Source organism: Rhipicephalus sanguineus, chromosome 5, assembly GCF_013339695.2.
Source record: "Rhipicephalus sanguineus isolate Rsan-2018 chromosome 5, BIME_Rsan_1.4, whole genome shotgun sequence".
NCBI classification, from domain to species: domain Eukaryota; kingdom Metazoa; phylum Arthropoda; class Arachnida; order Ixodida; family Ixodidae; genus Rhipicephalus; species Rhipicephalus sanguineus.
In genome coordinates, this window is record NC_051180.1 from 34,796,491 (window position 1) to 34,808,833 (window position 12,343).

A 12,343-nucleotide genomic window follows, 5' to 3' on the forward strand; every position below is an offset into this window, starting at 1 on the left:
AAAAACGAGAATACACGCGTGCGCATTTGTGCAAGACAAAACGGATAAAAGAGTAAAAAATGATTAACAATGAGTAAAAATTGACGAAGCCACATAACGTGTGTGTCACCGGCACAAGCATCAATAGCACGTCATAGGTACAACTGCGAGCAAGTTATTGATAAACATTACGCGGGTGTAACATCTTGTCATGATCCGACAACAAAGCTCAAACAGGGAACTAATCTGCGTGAAAGCATAGCGGCAATAATAGCGGGGGTAGTCAAGAGTGTTTAGGAAACTGAATGGGTAAAAATGAAAGTTTGCCAGCGCTTTCATTCATGCCACAAGTGACGGCTTTAAACTTGTAGATTAAATACGATTCTCGAAGCTCTCTTTCGTGGTGGGAACGGAAACCAGATTGAAGGATTGTAGCTGTAATATTATCAAATGAGTGTCCCGGAATGTGCACGCGTTTTGATAGCGGAATGTTAGGAATGGTGGCAGCATGGCACTTGTGGTTGTTAAACCGATATCTGAAGGGCGTTTCGGTTTGTCCAATGTACTGTAATTTGCAGACGGAACATTCGAGCAAATAGATGCAATTGTAAGTGTCACACGTAAAATTTTCTTTAATTTTATAGAAGAAATCAGAAGCAGTGCTTTTAGCAATGTGTGACGTCGTCATATGCGCGCAAACCTTGCATCGTGGTTTTTTGCAAGGTCGACAACCGACATTATCGGGAACCCTGTTTTAGATGAAGTTAGGATGTCATGCAGATTGCGAGACCGTCTGAAGACTACCCGAGGTGGCAATGGAAAGATTACTTTAGGATGAGCACTCTGCGCTAGTATGTTGAAATGTTTTTTGAGAATTGAGGAAACGTTTGGCACCGATGCTGAGTGTGTTAGAACTAGATTACTTTGTGCCTGAAGGGATGGTTGTTTTTTAGTGCTGAACAAATCCTTGCGATTCAGCGCATCGGCTCTTTTGACGGCATCCTCAACAATGTGGGGTGGGTATTCCTGCTGGATCAAAGATTCGCGGAGTTGTACGCAGTTTGCATAAAAGTCTGACTGCTCAGAGCAAATTCTCTTAAAGCGGAGCGCCTGACTGTACGGTATACTGATTTTCCAATGTTTTACATGTGAACTTTTAAAGTGAAGATAACGGTGCCTGTCTGTAGGTTTCCTGTAAAGCCTAGTGGTTAGTTTGTTGTCAGAGATGCAAACTGTGACGTCCAGAAAGTTAACGGTAGAAATGCGAAAACGAAATAGATTAATTGGTGAACAGTGTTGAAATCAGCTATAAAAGATAAAAGTTCGTAAAAGTCGTTACAAAAGGTATGTGCGGTCATCGCTACAAAAGCTATGTGCGACCTTCTCGATGCGACGAAGTTGCAATCGGATTTTGCGTCGTGCGTGGAAGTGGTGTAAGTTCAATAGTGCGTGCGAGCGCAAAGTTACAAGTTCACCGCTGCTGTCTTTGTTTCTTTTTCACTACGACGAGTCGCAAGGGAACGCGGGCGCGACGAAAACCTAGAATAAAGCCCGTTTGAGATGATTCATGACATAATTCTCTTGTTTGAGACCGTAGGAATTGAAATAAATACTGTCTTGCATTGAGCTTTGTTCCGGAACTATACATCTTTTCCACGTATCTTTTTCCGGTTTGCATTTCGATAGGACACGCCTTTGTGTATATATTAATATTTCAAAAGCTTTCTCGCATGCACAAACCAAACTAGATGCGAGAATGCTTTTAAAATATTATATACTCTAAGGCGTGCCCTATCGAAATGTAAACGGGAGAAAGTATAACGGTAGCCTTCACATCTTAGTTTCTGCTTACCCTTATGTGTGAATGTGAATGCCGACTTCATGTTCGGACTAAAGATGCTCCCCCCGCATATTAGCAAAATCGAAAAGCGCATGGAAGTTGTTACGCTTGAACATTCCTTCATCTCATTTTATGCTCACTACTCTCAGCGCTTAACGTCGAGTTGGCGCGTTGCGCTCACAGCAGGCTGATAATTCGTAGCATACGTGCTCTGCCACGAGGGAAGTGCATGTTCGGCGGTGCTCTCGAGCTTTGTCTGTTGAGCAACGCGTATATCTACCACATTTTTGCTAAGTGAGGGTTACCGTGTGCAATGTATACCTGTATAGCCGCAACCAGGGATAGTAACGCTTACGTACAGTAAGTGGTGTACTCCGCTTGATTTGTAGCATAGAAGCGCAAGCTCACAAGAGTAACAGACAGTGACAGCAAACGAAAGTAGTGAAAGATGGTGCTTGCGCTTACCCTAATCTTCCTTGTAAATGTGTGAGGTCGCGCATCACGCACTTCTAATTATATACCGATAGGCCATAAATACTTTTTCACTATTCCAAGTGGCGCCGCAGTTCACTGCTTGCATTTCCCATACATGTTTGTTGCAGCATGCATGCATTCACACTGCCCACTTTGATTATGCAACGCTGCCGTAGTAGCAACAGCTCAAGAGAGCAGGCAGGAAAGGTTATGTTGCTTTAAGTGGCTATAGGAAAACGTTGATGGAACTGGAAGCTGCCGAAGCTGTTTTGATTGAAGGGCAGATTGCATTTGTAAGTGAAGAGTAATACATTTAAAGGACCCCTAAACAACCTCTGAAGATAGGAAGTACGACCGAATTATTTGGCGTTTTCCGTTTTTTCTGCACAATTCATGGCGTCCGCAGGCTGTTCACGTGACACCATTAAGAAATAACACCTAGATTGCTCCATATATGAGGGATATGAGTTGTGAATTCTCCAACTTTGCTTTGCCATGGAGTCGCACGCCCGTTCTGTCCTGCCTTGCATGACTATCGTGCGCGATCAATTGATTCCACTTCGTTTTGTGTGTTTTCGGCTGCGCAAGAGGAGATAACAGCATGTAGTCGAAGAGCGCGAAATAACTGATAGGCTCGACGCTTAGTGCTGATTTTGTCCACGTGTTTTATAAGGAAATAACTCGCGAGGAAGAGACAGCTTTTGAGAATCAACCCATTTTCAGAAGCCGAAGCCGCACGTATGGTTCTGCGAAAGATGCGCTGCTTAAAAGAAAAAAAAAAAAAACTCTGCTGAGGCTGAAATTACTTTACGTAAGCTGCATTTACTCATTCTCTTGTATATTAAATGCGAAGCATTTCTCAGCGAACCTTTGGCACTTTGATCGTTTCCATCTACGTATCTATCTAGCCGCCTACGTCTGGATGCTTTCACGATCGCCTCCTTAACTTGTTGTATACCAAAACTTGCATGGGAGGGTAAGATGATTTGACGAATATGACTGTCGTGTCATGACATCAATAACGTGAAACTCCTGTCGAGTACGTCGTCAAACCCTTTCCTCCAGACACTTGTGGCACATACCCGTTTACCACGGGCTGCGGTGTACGGGTATGCGCCACAGGTGATTGACAGTTTTTAATCTACCCAGGAACGGCGAGAACAGACACTGGTCATTTAAGTGCGAGAGCGTTAAGAAAAACCGACATCAGCAGCGTTGATCCGACTAATCGAAATATTAAAAATTAGGATCCCAGCAAGGATCGAACCCAAGAATTCTGCGTTGCAAGCAGGTATTCTACTACACAGCCACTCCAGGTCTATGGGAAAACTGCCTATGCAGGCGTAATGTCGGTTCAACGCCGATTGTGGTTGTGGGGCTGGCCATCTAATTTTACAAGAAAGCAATAAACACTACATATGAACTCCTACGATACAGGCGTCATATCATATTAACGTCGGTGGTTCCAGTGTTGGCTCCGCTTTTGTAGCAGTCTAATAAACATTACATTTGTATTCCTATGATTCAGAAAGCTATATTGAAGCATTGCTCGACCCCGAAGGAATACATTAACGAAAGTTACCTATGATATTCACATGATTGCATCATAAAGTGCACTTAGTTTCGATAATACTGACGTATGTACTCTAACGTGAGAGCTGACGTCGCACCCTTTAAACGCCAGTGTTGTCGACGTGCCTGGTAACCCCACGATGTGCATACAGCGATTACACTTACAAGAACACCTCGATCCACCTCGTAACGCTTGACTCAAAGCCATGAAACACAGCATAGAAGTACTCGCTGACTGCTTCGCATGAAACCGATCCCGACAACGCGTGGGATCTTCCGAATTTTTCGTTTTGTATGTTGCAGGCGGCCCCTGAGGTTTGAGGGCAGAGTGCACGCAGAAGGGTACGCAGAGTGTTAACAATGCTGTAGGTGTCTCAAGTTTGTTTTCTCTGGTTCTGCTTTCTTCCAGATATTCAAAAACAGAGCAAGAGAAGCCCTGCAACCAAGGTTCTTCTACTTGGGCTAGATTGCAGAAGAAGAGCTGAAAATTAATCGTTTCTGTATTTACATAGTTATTTCATTAAAATATATTTCGCAATGAGTGTACTCAGTTTTCAAAGTAAACCTTGTTTACTTTGCACATATTTCACAGACATGCATTAGTACGACGAACCGGATTTTTGTGTGCAGTGTTTAGATATGTAAATGCATCTGCAAACCAAATTCCGTGCACTTAAATCCAGCGGTGTAGCCATGGGCGAGAGTGGCACATCGGTGAATTGTATTCGCCAATTTGCCACTCTCGCCCCCGGCTACACCACTGGATTTAGGTGCATGAAATTTGGCTGGCGTGTGCATTTATATGTCTAGACGCTACACACAAAAAACCACTTCGTCATTCTGAACAGGAGCCGAGATATTAATGAGAAACCGTTACTTGGAGGTCTCTGGGAGGACAACAAAATTGGAAATTGCTGGTTGCTAAAGCGTACTCGGGACGTTTTTGGCGCTGTATAGGGTTTTTTCTGGGAAGTAGTATATGTCCCACCAAAACATTTTTGGGACATTTTCGGGAGGTTGGTGGTTTGTTGGGATATATATATTGTGGCAAAGAAACCGAGTAATGGGTGGCGCTCCTTCTAGTGGGTCGTCCTCTTTGGCTTCTCCTGAAAGAACGCCGCTCGCGCTGAGTCCGTGCTTCTGCCTTGACTGTCGCCATTGCGTGTTTCCGCTGAGCGCATCTCCCCCAATTTCTTAAGGCGTTTATTTGACGGCACTCAGCGGCAACACGCAATGGCGACAGTCAAGGCAGAACCACGGACTCAGCGCGAGCGGCGTTCTTTCAGGAGCAGCCAAAGAGGACGACCCACTAGAAGGAGCGCATATATTTAATCTGCAAAACCGATGCTGCTGCGGCCTCAGCGGCTCTGCAACGCGCAGATCGCGGGTCGTTGGAACGCGGTGGAAGCTGGCATAACGAAGAATAAACGCAGGATTTCTAGATATATCGGTCAAGATCCACTTTCGCGGTCGTATTATCCAATCTTTGGGCAAAAATGTGATCGTATTAAACGCATGAAAATGCATTATTTCCAAGGGATGTTGGCCGGCAATAAAAGCACCGTCGCCTCAGGTTCACTTCATCCTCCTCGTCTTCCTACAGTACGACTGCCCGTACCATGTGGCTTTCTTCCTCGTCATTCCAGTTGGCTACAACACGTAACTATATATATATTGCCACGCCCGCTTCTGCTTTCATTTTATTTATATATATATATATATATATATATATATATATATATATATATATATATATATATATATATATATATATATATATATATATATATATATATATATATATATATATATATATATATGCTATAGATTAAGCGTTAAGAGAGGTGTTCGCGATTATCATAGTGCAGTGAAGCCAATTGTCTCTAGAACTGAACAAATGCTTATGAATGCTATACAAATACATATATTATTCTGAATGTATTTCGGGCGTTTATTCAGCGTGTCAATCCAATCAAGCATTAAATGAAATTATCTTGGGAACGATTTTTCAAAAATAACTCGAGATGTAAAGGCTTAAAGATATGTGAGCTCAAAGTAAGTAATATTAGTTGACTCACTGGATTCAGAACCTCAGGCACGACAATGCTATATTTTATTTTCACTACCACTTGCGTAAAAAAGCAGACAAAATACATGCGTCATTGTAATTACAGCAGACTTGTGATGCACTACTAAACGAATGAAAATTGAGTGGCAAGCTAAACAGACCAAGGTGAACCCTTACTGATTCACGAGCAGGTAGCTTCGCACTCAGATGCTTCGTGAAACAGTATGCTGTGCCAAGACGCTCTGTCTGGTGACCCGTTGTTTCAGGAGGCGTTGCCTGTGGTGTTCAGTGTCTCAGTGATTTGCATTCAGCAGTACGACGATACCCGTTTTCTTCTGTTTTGCTAACACCCCGTCAACCAAACATTCGCGATTAAATCATTATTCGGAAAATTGCAGAGTATAATTTCCCCTCACAAAGCACTATGCCAAAAAATTAAACTCCAGCACTTGTCAAATGGGTGCCGTAGTGCCACCGTCGGAGTGCCGAGGGGGTGCCGGGACCCTCATTAAAAATATGTAGCCCCTCCCCCCCTGACTTTAAGGCCTGATCCTTTTGCTCGGAGTTAGCGTGCTTCGCGAGCAGAGCAATTACGCGGGTGATCTTCGCAGATGTTTCGCTCTTTTGCAAGGAACTTCTTGTCCCGGCTGCTTGTATCCGTCTGACAAAACTTACAACGTAGGAAAAGAGTAATAATTCATCGTAAAGGAAGGTAAGGCGTGCAGACAAGAAAACAAGACATCTTACCAAGTAGCTCCACTTTCCGTCTTTCTAGAATAGCGATGCCGTGAAGTTCGTCAAAGCTGGCTTTTGCACGAAAAGCGTTCTTCTTGCGGCGAAGCCCGCCTCACATGACACCTTTGTTTTGCAACCCGCGAAATGTCAGTTCCTTTTTTTAAGAGGCGGAAGCCTTGACACCCCGAACGCGAAAAGTGACCGTCGGCGTCAATACGAGTGAATGAAAAAAAAAATCATCACGTGATGACGTCACAGCGACGACACAGGTCCTCATAATTTGCGAAGTCATCGTGCACATCGTGGCATGGTGCACATCGTGGCACGAAATTTGAAGGAAAGTGTACATCATGCTCCGAGTGTTACATTTAGCCGGGCACTTGTTCGTAGAATAAGACGTCCGGTGTGAGCGCTGTATTCAGGGGCGTAGCCAGGGGGGGGGGGATGGGGGGGGTTCAAACCCCCCCCCCCGAAATTTTTCAATTTTGCTTGCGCATATATACACGCACACATACAAACGCACGCACGAACTTACATAAAGTATGGTTGAACCCCCCCCCCCCTGGAAAAATTTTCTGGCTACGCCTCTGGCTGTATTCTACGATTGTTGACCGGTGTGAGCGCTGTATTATTCATTGTCACATCTACGTGACGATATACACGGTGCCACTGTTGAGAAACACCACTGTTGAGACATAACAGCAAGGTCCACCCAACGCAATAGCGAGCATATGACTTTTGCAAGTATACGATGCAGCCACGACATACTAATAAGTACCAAATTCATGGCCATGTAGTATAATACATGGATTACCACGCATGCAGGGAGGAAGTGGGTTGAAACCTAGCAGATATAGGACGCCGTGACTCCAACGTGGGTTACGATGTGCAGCATATCCAACTGATTGTGCCACATAGATCTCGCTAGACTATGATACCCCTGCCGGTGGGACTGCGAGCCTGTTTCATTCGTGATAAATGAATTGTAGGGCTGCAGCAATACACTAGATTAGCTATGTGGAAGGAAGAGCAACAAAGTCCCACTTCTTAGCTTTTTATAGCAGCACATGGAGGCACCGAGATGCCAGCTGATGTTACAGTTCAAAGTGTGAACTGTAACACACAACACTGGAGTTGCAAAACAGTGAGGTGTAGCCGCGATTGTAAAGGCAAGTGATTACCTACTCATAAACTGTCGTAAATATTGTACGCACTTTTTGCTGTTGGTTAGAACTGATCGTACAATTTTCTCGCTGCTAATGTCTAGGATCATTTAGTTAGTCTGCTCTTTCTCGCACGTCGCCTAAAGTGGAATTACGATAAATGCGACAGAAAAAGTACGCACCCAATATTAGCACAATCATCTTAACTGACATGATACTTGTAGATTTTAGAACATTGTCATGTGAAAATTTCCAGGGTACAGTCTGTAGCAGCCATTGATAGATGAAGTTGCTATAAGCTATAACATTCTTTACAAGAGCACACAACTTGTCTTACTGCTTCTGCTGCCTGATCATCTCATTATCATTACATAGTCGATTTTTGCAGCAAAACTGGCTGAAAGCACTTTGATATTTTACCAAGTAATGCCCGTAGAAGTACCAGATCATGTTTATGAAACATGTGTACAGTGCTGAGAAAGACAAACACATAGTACAAAATGAGTGGGACAGGTACTGGTATCAACTGGCTTTATTGCACCCATGCTTACAAACATGAAGGGCACTGTCTTCATCTTCCTTAGTGCTGTAAACATGTTTCACAATGTTATTAAAAACTGGCCCAGCTCTCAGCATTATAGATAGACGAATTCTAGTAGTCACTACTGCCACTGCATTTGCGGCGCACCAAGATGAGCGTCTCGTGGGCCTACAGTAGCCACAGATAAAATTGTCAGCGAGTCTGCGTATAAACCGCAGTTGTAAATTTCGATGCTACAAATAAATAATACTACGCATTATCACAAATAACAATGGACAAACACATTTTTATGATGTCTTCAAAATAATTCACACACGCTCATAAACCGCCATGTAATAAATGCCTCCTCATGTAAAGTCTAAGGTTTCGAAAAGCCAAGCCAAGATTAAATTTTTCCTCTTCGTACATTGCACTGCAGCGATGGAAGCAAAACCTTGCTGGAGCTGATTTGTACCTGTCGAGGCAATGTTGGTTAGGGGCCAGTACAGCCAGTCTTTCCGTAGTATGGTGAACAGTGTTTCGTGAAGATTGGTGAACAGTGTTGAAATCAGCTATAAGAGATAAAAGTTCATAAAAGTATAGCTGATTTCAACACTGTCTCTGTTTCCCCAAGTGCTTTTAACAACCGCTTGTCAGCCATTAACAGCGCTATGATACGTTACTGCGCATTTTATATTGCGTTACCGTCGCATGTTCGCATCACTCCGACGAAGGCCGGTCCCGCGACCGAAACGTGAGTCCTTTACAGAACAATTTTTCCTACGTGCTTGATTTTTTTGAACTTTTGCTTCCGAGTCCTTTGTTAGCACTTCATTGTTTCTATATATATATATATATATATATATATATATATATATATATATTGCCGCTTTCTGAGCCCCCCCCCCCCTCCAATGAATGGAGACTTTAAGCCCTGAAAAGGATGCGAACCACTTTGAGGGGTTAGAACAGGACATTATTGTTTTCTCTGATGACCCTTCGTTTCAAGGCTCTGTTATCTACCGATATATTTCTGTGCATGATTAGGCATGCACAGTGTCGTCCACATCGAAGGTTGATATTGAAGCCGGTAAAACTAGAACGTTAATTCTACTTTACGGGATAAATGTTCGTTATATGACGTTTAGTATAATGGGGTCCATAAACACGATAATAATTTTCCGGATTATGTATTGAACATCAGCTTCTATGAGGCCTTGAATACTAATTAGGTGTTCAACTTATATGTGGACGACCCTGTACATCGAGGTCGGGCACCACGTGTGCCAGACCGCAACTTTTAGCCCAGAAATCATTCGAAATGTGTTTGGAAAAATAAAGTTGAATTCGAATCGAGCTTCAATCGAGCCGTGTACGTGTGCTGTATGTATGTGTGACTCCTCCGCACCGTGTCAGAAAACGTTCCAAACACAACATTTCTTTTTATGTCTAAACATTTATGATTCCTAATTCCTTTGTCGTAATATCAACAATGATTTTTCAGCGTCCAACAGACTCAAAGAACAAAATTAAAGGGACAGCAAAGTGAAACAATAAATGAGCTTAGACTGACAAATTATACTCTGAAATCTCTAGTGTCGTTGATTTCGCCACCATATATAGCTTTATTAATATATGAGAAAATGAATGAAAAATGTTTCAGTTTTAAATTTGCCGCCGAAATCTCTGATTGTGACTTCACGGATTTCAAAGTGTGTTCGTACTTTGGCCACATTGGCTCATATTGGCCACATTGGGGGGGCACAGCGGGCCCATGCCCCCCCCCCCCCCCTACGTAATTTTTTTTTTTTTTTTTTGCCATGCATGCAGAGCAGAAAATAACACTCGACCACATTTGCCTGCTCGGCCCTCACTCACGTTATCCTCACTACAGATCAAGGAGGTGCCCCCTGCGCCCCCCCCCCCCCCCCCGCTAAAAAAAATCTCTGCCTACGCCCCTGATTGGTTCAACGAAAATTTCCTGAAACTTGGACGCTGTCAGAATGTATGACGTCACGGTGACTGATGCGGGAACTTCAAGGTGCCGTGGCCACCCGCATTTTCCTTTTGCGCGTGTTCTCGCAGAAAGCCTAGTGTTTTGTCGCATCGTGCAAGAGTAATTTACTGATACGAGAAAAAATGTTTTTCTTTTTAGTGTCATTTTAAACGACGCATCGGATGGAAAATCGTACTGTCTGTCTCGGCAAGTCGAAATAAGGTAGATCTGCACAAGCGATGTGCCATATGATCAATGCCTTATCGCACTATACGCGGAGGAGGAAGCAAGATCACATGCAACAGCGAGTGGTGCGAGGAGGGGGGTTTTGAGAGAGGAGCCGGCGGGCATCGAGAGGCATTCCTGAACGATTTCTCATCGCACCACGGTAATCTTCTTCGCGTCCTCCCGACCGCTGGCGCGAAGCAAGACCGTGCCGTCGGGAAGCGATGGCGGTCGACCATTGCTTAAGTACGCGGGTCGGGCTACATCCATGGAAGAAGTGGAAGGGCCTGTTCGCGGCGCCGAAATTCTGCTCCCCCGCAAGCATCGGTGGAGTCAAGATGCGAGGCGTCCGAACGCCGAGGCGCTTGCGTATGTGTGCGCGTTCGTTCGTGCGTACCATAAACATCCGCGCGCCTGTTGTACCCGGCGTCGGCGCTTCTTGGGAAGCGCGCGTGAGAACAGCGCGCAGCGGAACCTGGTCTCTCCGGCCGTGGCGGCGAGGTGTTACGTTGCGCGCCCGATCGCACGCCAGGCACCCGTCAACAGCTCGCTTGCAGGTGCAGCAGCAGTCTGCGCGTTGCGTTGGCTCTCCGGCTTTTCTTTCAATACGATTGCTGCATTCTAGTGCGAGATTGCAGGTGAGGTGTGCCGCGTAATTTGATGAAAGCGAAGGCGAAATACTCAGGTGTACTGTAATCGCTGGAACTAATGATATTCCAGATTGCATTTCGCGCGAAAAACACGAACACGAAGGGAAGAACCACGAGACGAGCGCAGACTAACAACTGAAGGTTTATTTTCAGAAACCACACATATAAAGAAAAAGAAAAAGGAAAGACACGCAGTTATGATTACAGGTTGGCGGTTAGGTAGTCAATCTCGAGTTTATGCAAGTTCACCGAAGGCCTTGCCTCGCATACGTCAGCTGATTTGTGAATGTAGAATGCCTCCACAATATCTCGCGCGGTCCTATCCTTGAGCCTCGACAGCACTTTAGTTTCCTTTAGTAATGGACGAAATTCACATTCCTTACAATGAAGGCAAAGGTTAGACGAAGGCTGCCCTTTCAATGAGTTCTTGTGGTCCATTAATCGGTTATTCACACAACGCCCGGTTTGACGGATATAACACTTTCCACACGATAGAGGAATACGATATACTACCCCCTTTCCACACTCAACCAATTTGTCACGTTGCTTAACGTCACACTCATTCCATTTCTTTCGTGCCGCCCTCTTCTTTTCTTTCCACAGCTGCGCAGATGCGACCTAACTTATTCTTGGCGGAAGAACTCGTTGAAAGGGCAGCCTTCGTCTAACCTTTGCCTGCACTGTGAGGAATGTGAATGTCGTCCATTACTAAAGGAAACTAAAGTGCTGTCGAGGATCAAGGATAGGACCGCGCGAGAGATTGTGGAGGCATTCTACATTCACGTGTGGCAAGGCCTTCGGTGAACTTGCATAAACTCGAGATTGACTATCTAACCGCCAACCTGTGATCATAACCACGTGTCTTTCCTTTTTCTTTTTCTTTATATGTGTGGTTTCTGAAAATAAACCTTCAGTTGTTATGTCTGCGCTCGTCTCGTGGTTCTACCCTTCGTGTTCGTGTTTTTCGCGCGAAATGCAATCTGGGACGCAATACCAACTCGCCCAATGCTCAGTTCTTATAAACTAATGATATATATTTTACACGATCGTGTTTTTTTTTAAATATATGTTGACTCGTCCAGATTGGCTGAACGAAGACTTGAAAGATAAAGGGGTCAATG